The following is a 12,352-nucleotide window of genomic DNA, read 5'->3' on the forward strand; positions in this document are numbered from 1 at the left end:
CTGTCTCTCCCCCGATATTACGATATTGAAACCGTCCCCAGGCTCTCAGCCACAGTACACCCTAAACTGCTTCGCCCACAGAGAGGTCGACGGTAGCTAAAGCACGGTTTGTCTACAGTGTTGTTTGTTCGAGTTAGAAAGCTAGCTATTAGACTTCCATTCAAAAGTGGGGCCGCAGTAGTAGTTTCATGGAGCAAGTGGGGAGTCGTGTTCTGGCTTCTTCCGGGGCCTGGGTCTCACAAGGAAAATGGTTTTGGACTCACTTGCTGTGCACTCACGCATGCACACCACACAATGCGTCCACCCTGAGGCATGGCTCTTTTAGCCGAAGCAGGAATTCCCTACAGAGTTGTTCCTTTGAGTTAGGTGGTTGGCTTATGGCCTGCAGGCACACCCGGGGCAAGGGGACTAGCCTCATAAACAAGAGGTGAGTTGAGAGCTGCCTTCCGCACCGGCCTGTTTCTCACTCCATTTCACGTATGGGACCCTTTCCCCGGTCTCTCATACACGACCACTATACAACTCCTGCGGCTTCAGGAACGGCAATGGTAGCTAAAGCGCAGTAAGGCTACAGCATTGATTCTTGGTGTTAGTAGCCTGGTAGGCGAATGAGCTGCAGCTGGGATTCTTTACAGACTTGTTTCTTCCCAGTCAGGGTCGAGCACATAGCATTCCAAGCACACATGGAGCAGTAGTCTTAGCTTCAGGTAGCAAGAGCTGAGTCCAGAGGTGCCTTCTGCCCGGACCTATTTCTCCCTTGGTTTCACGTATGGAACCCGTTCCCCAGGCTCTCAGCCACGGTACTCCGTGTAATGCTTCCTCCGTCTAGAGGTCGACGGTAGCTAAAGCACGGTTTCTCTACAGTGTTGTTTCTTCGAGTGAGAACACTAGCTGTTAGACTTCCATGCAAAAGTGGGGCTGCCGTGCTAGCGTGATGAAATACATGGGGAGTCGTGTTCTGCCTTCTGCTGGGGCCTGAGGCTCATTCACAAAAAGCTTTGGACTCCCTTGCAGTGCTCTCATGCACGCACACAACAAAATGCTTCCACCCTCAGGAGCGGCTCTTTTAGCTGAAGCATGGATTCTCCAGCGAGTTTTTCCTTCGAGTTAGGCAGTTTTCATGAAGCCTGCACACACACCCGGGGCAACGGTACTAGCCCCATAACCATGGTTTGAGTTGAGAGCTGCCTTCTCTCCGGCCTGTCTCTCCCTCGATTTCACGAAACGGAACCCGTCCCCAGGCTCTCACCCACCGTACACCCTAAACTGCTTCCTCCCACATAGAGGTCGTCGGTAGCTAAAGCACGGTTTCTCTTCAGTGTTGTTTCTCCGAGTTAGAACGCTTGCTATTAATGTCCACAATAGCCAAACTGTGGAAAGAGCCATGTCCACCAACAGATGAATGGGTAAAGAAGAGGGGGTATATATATATATATACAATGGAATATTATGCAGCCATCAAAAGGAATGAGATCTTGCCATCTGCAACGACGTGGATGGAACTGGAGGGTATCATGCTGAGCGAAATAAGTCAAACCGAGAAAGACATGTATCATATGACCTCACTGATATGAGGAATTCTTAATCTCAGGAAACAAACTGAGGGTTGCTAGAGTGGGGGGTGGGGTGGGAGGGATGGGGTCACTGGGTGTTGGACACTGTGGAGGGTATGTGTTCTGGTAAGCGCTGTGAATTGTGCAAGACTGTTGAATCTCAGATCTGTACCTCTGAAACAAATAATGCAATATATGTTAAGAAAGAAAAAAAGAAGAAGAAGAATGTAGCAGGAGGGGAAGAATGAAGGGGGGAAAATCGGAGGGGGAGAAGAACCATGAGAGATGATGGACTCTGAAAAACAAACTGAGGGTTCTAGAGGGGAGGGGGCTGGGAGGATGGCTTAGCCTGGTGATGGGTATTGAGCAGGGCACGTTCTGCATGGAGCACTGGGTGTTATGCACAAACAATGAATCATGGAACACTATATCTAAAACTAATGATGTAATGTATGGGGATTAACATAACAATAAAAACATTAAATAATAATTAAAAAAAAGAACGCTTGCTATTAGACTTCCATGCAAAAGTGGGGCCGCAGTGCTAGCCTCAGGAAACAAGTGGGGAGTCATGTTCTGCCTTCTGCCGGGGCCTGAGTCCCACACGGAAAATGGGTCTGGACTCACTTGCAGTGCGCTCACGCATGCACACAGCAAAATGCGTCCACCCTCCGGCATGGCTACTTTAGCCGAAGCAGGAAATCTCTACAGAGTTGTTCCTTTGAGTTAGGTGGTTGGCTTTAGCCCTGCAGGCACACCCGGGGCAAGGGTACTAGCCTCATAAACAAGAGGTGAGTTGAGAACTGCCTTCCGCTCCGGCCTGTTTCTCACTCCATTTCACGTATGGGACCCTTTCCCCGGGCTCTCAGACAGACACGAGCACTGTCAAATTCCTCTGGCTTCAGGAACGGCAATGTTAACTCAAGCGCAGTAACTCTATAGCATTGATTCTTGGTGTTAGTAGCCTGGGAACTAGGCTTCCAGGCACACAGGGTACAGCAGTGCTAATCTCCTCAAACAAGAGGGGAGTCGACAGCAGCCTTCCTTCCAGGCCTACTTCTCACTCTGAGTTACGTTTAGGTTCCATTTCTCATGCTTTCACAAAAACACACAACAGATGAAGTGCACGCTCAGGAAGGGCGATCTTTGCTGAGGCACGGGTCCTCCGCACTTTTGTTCCTTTCCGTTGGGTGGATGGCACTTAGGACTACACGCACACACGGGAGAGCCGATCTAGTTTCCCGAAACAAGAGTTGAGTCGATAGCTGCCTCCTGCCCATGCTTATTTCTGCCTCGGAATTCTGCTGGGACTCATTCCCCAGGTTTGCACTCAAGCAGAGTTGAAAATCCTGCCACCCTGTGGAGAGGCGAATGAGCTGAAGCTGGGATTCTTGACCGGCTTCTTTCTGCCAAAACAGTGTGGAGCACTTAGCATTCCTATGCACACATGGAGCAGTAGTGTTAGCTTCAGGTAACAAGAGCTGAGTCGAGAGGTGCCTTCTGGCCCGGACTTCTTCTCCCTCGGTCTCACGTAAGGAACCCGTTCCCCAGGCTCTCACCCACGGTAGCCTGGAAAGTGCTTCCTCCCTCAGAGACGTGGATGGTAGCTAAAGCACGATTTCTCTACCGTGTTGTTTCTTCGAGTTAGAACGCTAGCTATTAGACTGCCATGCAAATGTGGGGCTGCCGTGCTAGCTTGGTCAAACACATGGGGAGTCGTGTTCTGCCTTTCGCAGGGGCCTGAGTCTCACTCGCAAAAAGCTTTGGACTCCCTTGCAGTGCTCTCACGCACGCACACCACAAAATGCTGCCACCCTCAGGAGCAGCTGTTTTACCTGCAGCACAGGCTCTCAACCGAGTTTTTCCTTCGAGTTAGGTGGCTGTGTTTAAGGCGGCGCACACACCCTCTCGAATGGTACTAGCCCCATAACCAGGATGTGAGTTAAGAGCTGCCTTCTGTACCGGCCTGTCTCTCCCCGATATTACGATATTGAAACCGTCCCCAGGCTCTCAGCCACAGTACACCCTAAACTGCTCCGCCCACAGAGAGGTCGACGGTAGCTAAAGCACGGTTTCTCTACAGTGTTGTTTCTTCGAGTTAGAACGCTACCTATTAGACTGCCATGCAAATGTGGGGCTGCCGTGCTAGCTTGGTCAAACACATGGGGAGTCGTGTTCTGCCTTTTGCTGGGGCCTGAGTCTCACTCGCAAAAAGCTTTGGACTCCCTTGCACTACTCTCACGCACGCACACAACAAAATGCTGCCACCCTCAGGAGCACCTGTTTTACCTGAAGCACAGGCTCTCAATCAAGTTTTCCTTCGAGTTAGGTGGCTGTGTTGAAGCCTGCACACACACCCTGGCGAACGGTACCAGCCCCATAACCATGATGTGTGTTGAGAGCTGCCTTCTGTACCGGCCTGCCTCTCCCCGATATTATGATATTGAAACTGTGCCCGGGCTCTCAGCCACAGTACACCCTAAACTGCTTCGCCCACAGAGAGGTCGACGGTAGCTAAAGCACGGTTTCTCTGCTGTGTAGTTTCTTCGAGTTAGAACGCTAGCTATTAGACTTCCATGCAAAAGTGGGGCTGCCGTGCTAGCGTGATGAAACACACGGGGAGTCGTGTTCTGCCTTTCGCTGGGGCCTGAGTCTCGCTCGCAAAAAGCTTTGGACTTCCTTGCAGTGCTCTCACGCACGCACACAACAAAATGCTGCCACCCTCAGGAGCAGCTGTTTGACCTGACGCACAAGCTCTGAACCGAGATTTTCCTTCGAGTTAGGTGGCTGTGTTTACCCTGGGCAACGGTACTAGCCCCATAACCATGATGTGGGTTGAGAGCTGCCTTCTGTACCGGCCTGTCTCTCCCCCGATATTACGATATTGAAACCGTCCCCAGGCTCTCAGCCACAGTACACCCTAAACTGCTTCGCCCACAGAGAGGTCGACGGTAGCTAAAGCACGGTTTGTCTACAGTGTTGTTTGTTCGAGTTAGAAAGCTAGCTATTAGACTTCCATTCAAAAGTGGGGCCGCAGTAGTAGTTTCATGGAGCAAGTGGGGAGTCGTGTTCTGGCTTCTTCCGGGGCCTGGGTCTCACAAGGAAAATGGTTTTGGACTCACTTGCTGTGCACTCACGCATGCACACCACACAATGCGTCCACCCTGAGGCATGGCTCTTTTAGCCGAAGCAGGAATTCCCTACAGAGTTGTTCCTTTGAGTTAGGTGGTTGGCTTATGGCCTGCAGGCACACCCGGGGCAAGGGGACTAGCCTCATAAACAAGAGGTGAGTTGAGAGCTGCCTTCCGCACCGGCCTGTTTCTCACTCCATTTCACGTATGGGACCCTTTCCCCGGTCTCTCATACACGAGCACTATACAACTCCTGCGGCTTCAGGAACGGCAATGGTAGCTAAAGCGCGGTAAGGCTACAGCATTGATTCTTGGTGTTAGTAGCCTGGTAGGCGAATGAGCTGCAGCTGGGATTCTTTACAGACTTGTTTCTTCCCAGTCAGGGTCGAGCACATAGCATTCCAAGCACACATGGAGCAGTAGTCTTAGCTTCAGGTAGCAAGAGCTGAGTCCAGAGGTGCCTTCTGCCCGGACCTATTTCTCCCTTGGTTTCACGTATGGAACCCGTTCCCCAGGCTCTCAGCCACGGTACTCCGTGTAATGCTTCCTCCGTCTAGAGGTCGACGGTAGCTAAAGCACGGTTTCTCTACAGTGTTGTTTCTTCGAGTGAGAACACTAGCTGTTAGACTTCCATGCAAAAGTGGGGCTGCCGTGCTAGCGTGATGAAATACATGGGGAGTCGTGTTCTGCCTTCTGCTGGGGCCTGAGGCTCATTCACAAAAAGCTTTGGACTCCCTTGCAGTGCTCTCATGCACGCACACAACAAAATGCTTCCACCCTCAGGAGCGGCTCTTTTAGCTGAAGCATGGATTCTCCAGCGAGTTTTTCCTTCGAGTTAGGCAGTTTTCATGAAGCCTGCACACACACCCGGGGCAACGGTACTAGCCCCATAACCATGGTTTGAGTTGAGAGCTGCCTTCTCTCCGGCCTGTCTCTCCCTCGATTTCACGAAACGGAACCCGTCCCCAGGCTCTCACCCACCGTACACCCTAAACTGCTTCCTCCCACATAGAGGTCGTCGGTAGCTAAAGCACGGTTTCTCTTCAGTGTTGTTTCTCCGAGTTAGAACGCTTGCTATTAATGTCCACAATAGCCAAACTGTGGAAAGAGCCATGTCCACCAACAGATGAATGGGTAAAGAAGAGGGGGTATATATATATATATACAATGGAATATTATGCAGCCATCAAAAGGAATGAGATCTTGCCATCTGCAACGACGTGGATGGAACTGGAGGGTATCATGCTCAGCGAAATAAGTCAAACCGAGAAAGACATGTATCATATGACCTCACTGATATGAGGAATTCTTAATCTCAGGAAACAAACTGAGGGTTGCTAGAGTGGGGGGTGGGGTGGGAGGGATGGGGTCACTGGGTGTTGGACACTGTGGAGGGTATGTGTTCTGGTAAGCGCTGTGAATTGTGCAAGACTGTTGAATCTCAGATCTGTACCTCTGAAACAAATAATGCAATATATGTTAAGAAAGAAAAAAAGAAGAAGAAGAATGTAGCAGGAGGGGAAGAATGAAGGGGGGAAAATCGGAGGGGGAGAAGAACCATGAGAGATGATGGACTCTGAAAAACAAACTGAGGGTTCTAGAGGGGAGGGGGCTGGGAGGATGGCTTAGCCTGGTGATGGGTATTGAGCAGGGCACGTTCTGCATGGAGCACTGGGTGTTATGCACAAACAATGAATCATGGAACACTATATCTAAAACTAATGATGTAATGTATGGGGATTAACATAACAATAAAAACATTAAATAATAATTAAAAAAAAGAACGCTTGCTATTAGACTTCCATGCAAAAGTGGGGCCGCAGTGCTAGCCTCAGGAAACAAGTGGGGAGTCATGTTCTGCCTTCTGCCGGGGCCTGAGTCCCACACGGAAAATGGGTCTGGACTCACTTGCAGTGCGCTCACGCATGCACACAGCAAAATGCGTCCACCCTCCGGCATGGCTACTTTAGCCGAAGCAGGAAATCTCTACAGAGTTGTTCCTTTGAGTTAGGTGGTTGGCTTTAGCCCTGCAGGCACACCCGGGGCAAGGGTACTAGCCTCATAAACAAGAGGTGAGTTGAGAACTGCCTTCCGCTCCGGCCTGTTTCTCACTCCATTTCACGTATGGGACCCTTTCCCCGGGCTCTCAGACAGACACGAGCACTGTCAAATTCCTCTGGCTTCAGGAACGGCAATGTTAACTCAAGCGCAGTAACTCTATAGCATTGATTCTTGGTGTTAGTAGCCTGGGAACTAGGCTTCCAGGCACACAGGGTACAGCAGTGCTAATCTCCTCAAACAAGAGGGGAGTCGACAGCAGCCTTCCTTCCAGGCCTGCTTCTCACTCCGAGTTACGTTTAGGTTCCATTTCTCATGCTTTCACAAAAACACACAACAGATGAAGTGCACGCTCAGGAAGGGCGATCTTTGCTGAGGCACGGGTCCTCCGCACTTTTGTTCCTTTCCGTTGGGTGGATGGCACTTAGGACTACACGCACACACGGGAGAGCCGATCTAGTTTCCCGAAACAAGAGTTGAGTCGATAGCTGCCTCCTGCCCATGCTTATTTCTGCCTCGGAATTCTGCTGGGACTCATTCCCCAGGTTTGCACTCAAGCAGAGTTGAAAATCCTGCCACCCTGTGGAGAGGCGAATGAGCTGAAGCTGGGATTCTTGACCGGCTTCTTTCTGCCAAAACAGTGTGGAGCACTTAGCATTCCTATGCACACATGGAGCAGTAGTGTTAGCTTCAGGTAACAAGAGCTGAGTCGAGAGGTGCCTTCTGGCCCGGACTTCTTCTCCCTCGGTCTCACGTAAGGAACCCGTTCCCCAGGCTCTCACCCACGGTAGCCTGGAAAGTGCTTCCTCCCTCAGAGACGTGGATGGTAGCTAAAGCACGATTTCTCTACCGTGTTGTTTCTTCGAGTTAGAACGCTAGCTATTAGACTGCCATGCAAATGTGGGGCTGCCGTGCTAGCTTGGTCAAACACATGGGGAGTCGTGTTCTGCCTTTCGCAGGGGCCTGAGTCTCACTCGCAAAAAGCTTTGGACTCCCTTGCAGTGCTCTCACGCACGCACACCACAAAATGCTGCCACCCTCAGGAGCAGCTGTTTTACCTGCAGCACAGGCTCTCAACCGAGTTTTTCCTTCGAGTTAGGTGGCTGTGTTTAAGGCGGCGCACACACCCTCTCGAATGGTACTAGCCCCATAACCAGGATGTGAGTTAAGAGCTGCCTTCTGTACCGGCCTGTCTCTCCCCGATATTACGATATTGAAACCGTCCCCAGGCTCTCAGCCACAGTACACCCTAAACTGCTCCGCCCACAGAGAGGTCGACGGTAGCTAAAGCACGGTTTCTCTACAGTGTTGTTTCTTCGAGTTAGAACGCTACCTATTAGACTGCCATGCAAATGTGGGGCTGCCGTGCTAGCTTGGTCAAACACATGGGGAGTCGTGTTCTGCCTTTTGCTGGGGCCTGAGTCTCACTCGCAAAAAGCTTTGGACTCCCTTGCACTACTCTCACGCACGCACACAACAAAATGCTGCCACCCTCAGGAGCACCTGTTTTACCTGAAGCACAGGCTCTCAATCAAGTTTTCCTTCGAGTTAGGTGGCTGTGTTGAAGCCTGCACACACACCCTGGCGAACGGTACCAGCCCCATAACCATGATGTGTGTTGAGAGCTGCCTTCTGTACCGGCCTGCCTCTCCCCGATATTATGATATTGAAACTGTGCCCAGGCTCTCAGCCACAGTACACCCTAAACTGCTTCGCCCACAGAGAGGTCGACGGTAGCTAAAGCACGGTTTCTCTGCTGTGTAGTTTCTTCGAGTTAGAACGCTAGCTATTAGACTTCCATGCAAAAGTGGGGCTGCCGTGCTAGCGTGATGAAACACACGGGGAGTCGTGTTCTGCCTTTCGCTGGGGCCTGAGTCTCGCTCGCAAAAAGCTTTGGACTTCCTTGCAGTGCTCTCACGCACGCACACAACAAAATGCTGCCACCCTCAGGAGCAGCTGTTTGACCTGACGCACAAGCTCTGAACCGAGATTTTCCTTCGAGTTAGGTGGCTGTGTTTACCCTGGGCAACGGTACTAGCCCCATAACCATGATGTGGGTTGAGAGCTGCCTTCTGTACCGGCCTGTCTCTCCCCCGATATTACGATATTGAAACCGTCCCCAGGCTCTCAGCCACAGTACACCCTAAACTGCTTCGCCCACAGAGAGGTCGACGGTAGCTAAAGCACGGTTTGTCTACAGTGTTGTTTGTTCGAGTTAGAAAGCTAGCTATTAGACTTCCATTCAAAAGTGGGGCCGCAGTAGTAGTTTCATGGAGCAAGTGGGGAGTCGTGTTCTGGCTTCTTCCGGGGCCTGGGTCTCACAAGGAAAATGGTTTTGGACTCACTTGCTGTGCACTCACGCATGCACACCACACAATGCGTCCACCCTGAGGCATGGCTCTTTTAGCCGAAGCAGGAATTCCCTACAGAGTTGTTCCTTTGAGTTAGGTGGTTGGCTTATGGCCTGCAGGCACACCCGGGGCAAGGGGACTAGCCTCATAAACAAGAGGTGAGTTGAGAGCTGCCTTCCGCACCGGCCTGTTTCTCACTCCATTTCACGTATGGGACCCTTTCCCCGGTCTCTCATACACGACCACTATACAACTCCTGCGGCTTCAGGAACGGCAATGGTAGCTAAAGCGCAGTAAGGCTACAGCATTGATTCTTGGTGTTAGTAGCCTGGTAGGCGAATGAGCTGCAGCTGGGATTCTTTACAGACTTGTTTCTTCCCAGTCAGGGTCGAGCACATAGCATTCCAAGCACACATGGAGCAGTAGTCTTAGCTTCAGGTAGCAAGAGCTGAGTCCAGAGGTGCCTTCTGCCCGGACCTATTTCTCCCTTGGTTTCACGTATGGAACCCGTTCCCCAGGCTCTCAGCCACGGTACTCCGTGTAATGCTTCCTCCGTCTAGAGGTCGACGGTAGCTAAAGCACGGTTTCTCTACAGTGTTGTTTCTTCGAGTGAGAACACTAGCTGTTAGACTTCCATGCAAAAGTGGGGCTGCCGTGCTAGCGTGATGAAATACATGGGGAGTCGTGTTCTGCCTTCTGCTGGGGCCTGAGGCTCATTCACAAAAAGCTTTGGACTCCCTTGCAGTGCTCTCATGCACGCACACAACAAAATGCTTCCACCCTCAGGAGCGGCTCTTTTAGCTGAAGCATGGATTCTCCAGCGAGTTTTTCCTTCGAGTTAGGCAGTTTTCATGAAGCCTGCACACACACCCGGGGCAACGGTACTAGCCCCATAACCATGGTTTGAGTTGAGAGCTGCCTTCTCTCCGGCCTGTCTCTCCCTCGATTTCACGAAACGGAACCCGTCCCCAGGCTCTCACCCACCGTACACCCTAAACTGCTTCCTCCCACATAGAGGTCGTCGGTAGCTAAAGCACGGTTTCTCTTCAGTGTTGTTTCTCCGAGTTAGAACGCTTGCTATTAATGTCCACAATAGCCAAACTGTGGAAAGAGCCATGTCCACCAACAGATGAATGGGTAAAGAAGAGGGGGTATATATATATATATACAATGGAATATTATGCAGCCATCAAAAGGAATGAGATCTTGCCATCTGCAACGACGTGGATGGAACTGGAGGGTATCATGCTGAGCGAAATAAGTCAAACCGAGAAAGACATGTATCATATGACCTCACTGATATGAGGAATTCTTAATCTCAGGAAACAAACTGAGGGTTGCTAGAGTGGGGGGTGGGGTGGGAGGGATGGGGTCACTGGGTGTTGGACACTGTGGAGGGTATGTGTTCTGGTAAGCGCTGTGAATTGTGCAAGACTGTTGAATCTCAGATCTGTACCTCTGAAACAAATAATGCAATATATGTTAAGAAAGAAAAAAAGAAGAAGAAGAATGTAGCAGGAGGGGAAGAATGAAGGGGGGAAAATCGGAGGGGGAGAAGAACCATGAGAGATGATGGACTCTGAAAAACAAACTGAGGGTTCTAGAGGGGAGGGGGCTGGGAGGATGGCTTAGCCTGGTGATGGGTATTGAGCAGGGCACGTTCTGCATGGAGCACTGGGTGTTATGCACAAACAATGAATCATGGAACACTATATCTAAAACTAATGATGTAATGTATGGGGATTAACATAACAATAAAAACATTAAATAATAATTAAAAAAAAGAACGCTTGCTATTAGACTTCCATGCAAAAGTGGGGCCGCAGTGCTAGCCTCAGGAAACAAGTGGGGAGTCATGTTCTGCCTTCTGCCGGGGCCTGAGTCCCACACGGAAAATGGGTCTGGACTCACTTGCAGTGCGCTCACGCATGCACACAGCAAAATGCGTCCACCCTCCGGCATGGCTACTTTAGCCGAAGCAGGAAATCTCTACAGAGTTGTTCCTTTGAGTTAGGTGGTTGGCTTTAGCCCTGCAGGCACACCCGGGGCAAGGGTACTAGCCTCATAAACAAGAGGTGAGTTGAGAACTGCCTTCCGCTCCGGCCTGTTTCTCACTCCATTTCACGTATGGGACCCTTTCCCCGGGCTCTCAGACAGACACGAGCACTGTCAAATTCCTCTGGCTTCAGGAACGGCAATGTTAACTCAAGCGCAGTAACTCTATAGCATTGATTCTTGGTGTTAGTAGCCTGGGAACTAGGCTTCCAGGCACACAGGGTACAGCAGTGCTAATCTCCTCAAACAAGAGGGGAGTCGACAGCAGCCTTCCTTCCAGGCCTGCTTCTCACTCCGAGTTACGTTTAGGTTCCATTTCTCATGCTTTCACAAAAACACACAACAGATGAAGTGCACGCTCAGGAAGGGCGATCTTTGCTGAGGCACGGGTCCTCCGCACTTTTGTTCCTTTCCGTTGGGTGGATGGCACTTAGGACTACACGCACACACGGGAGAGCCGATCTAGTTTCCCGAAACAAGAGTTGAGTCGATAGCTGCCTCCTGCCCATGCTTATTTCTGCCTCGGAATTCTGCTGGGACTCATTCCCCAGGTTTGCACTCAAGCAGAGTTGAAAATCCTGCCACCCTGTGGAGAGGCGAATGAGCTGAAGCTGGGATTCTTGACCGGCTTCTTTCTGCCAAAACAGTGTGGAGCACTTAGCATTCCTATGCACACATGGAGCAGTAGTGTTAGCTTCAGGTAACAAGAGCTGAGTCGAGAGGTGCCTTCTGGCCCGGACTTCTTCTCCCTCGGTCTCACGTAAGGAACCCGTTCCCCAGGCTCTCACCCACGGTAGCCTGGAAAGTGCTTCCTCCCTCAGAGACGTGGATGGTAGCTAAAGCACGATTTCTCTACCGTGTTGTTTCTTCGAGTTAGAACGCTAGCTATTAGACTGCCATGCAAATGTGGGGCTGCCGTGCTAGCTTGGTCAAACACATGGGGAGTCGTGTTCTGCCTTTCGCAGGGGCCTGAGTCTCACTCGCAAAAAGCTTTGGACTCCCTTGCAGTGCTCTCACGCACGCACACCACAAAATGCTGCCACCCTCAGGAGCAGCTGTTTTACCTGCAGCACAGGCTCTCAACCGAGTTTTTCCTTCGAGTTAGGTGGCTGTGTTTAAGGCGGCGCACACACCCTCTCGAATGGTACTAGCCCCATAACCAGGATGTGAGTTAAGAGCTGCCTTCTGTACCGGCCTGTCTCTC

The sequence above is a fragment of the Halichoerus grypus genome, chromosome 4, assembly GCF_964656455.1.
Source record: "Halichoerus grypus chromosome 4, mHalGry1.hap1.1, whole genome shotgun sequence".
NCBI classification, from domain to species: Eukaryota; Metazoa; Chordata; class Mammalia; order Carnivora; family Phocidae; genus Halichoerus; species Halichoerus grypus.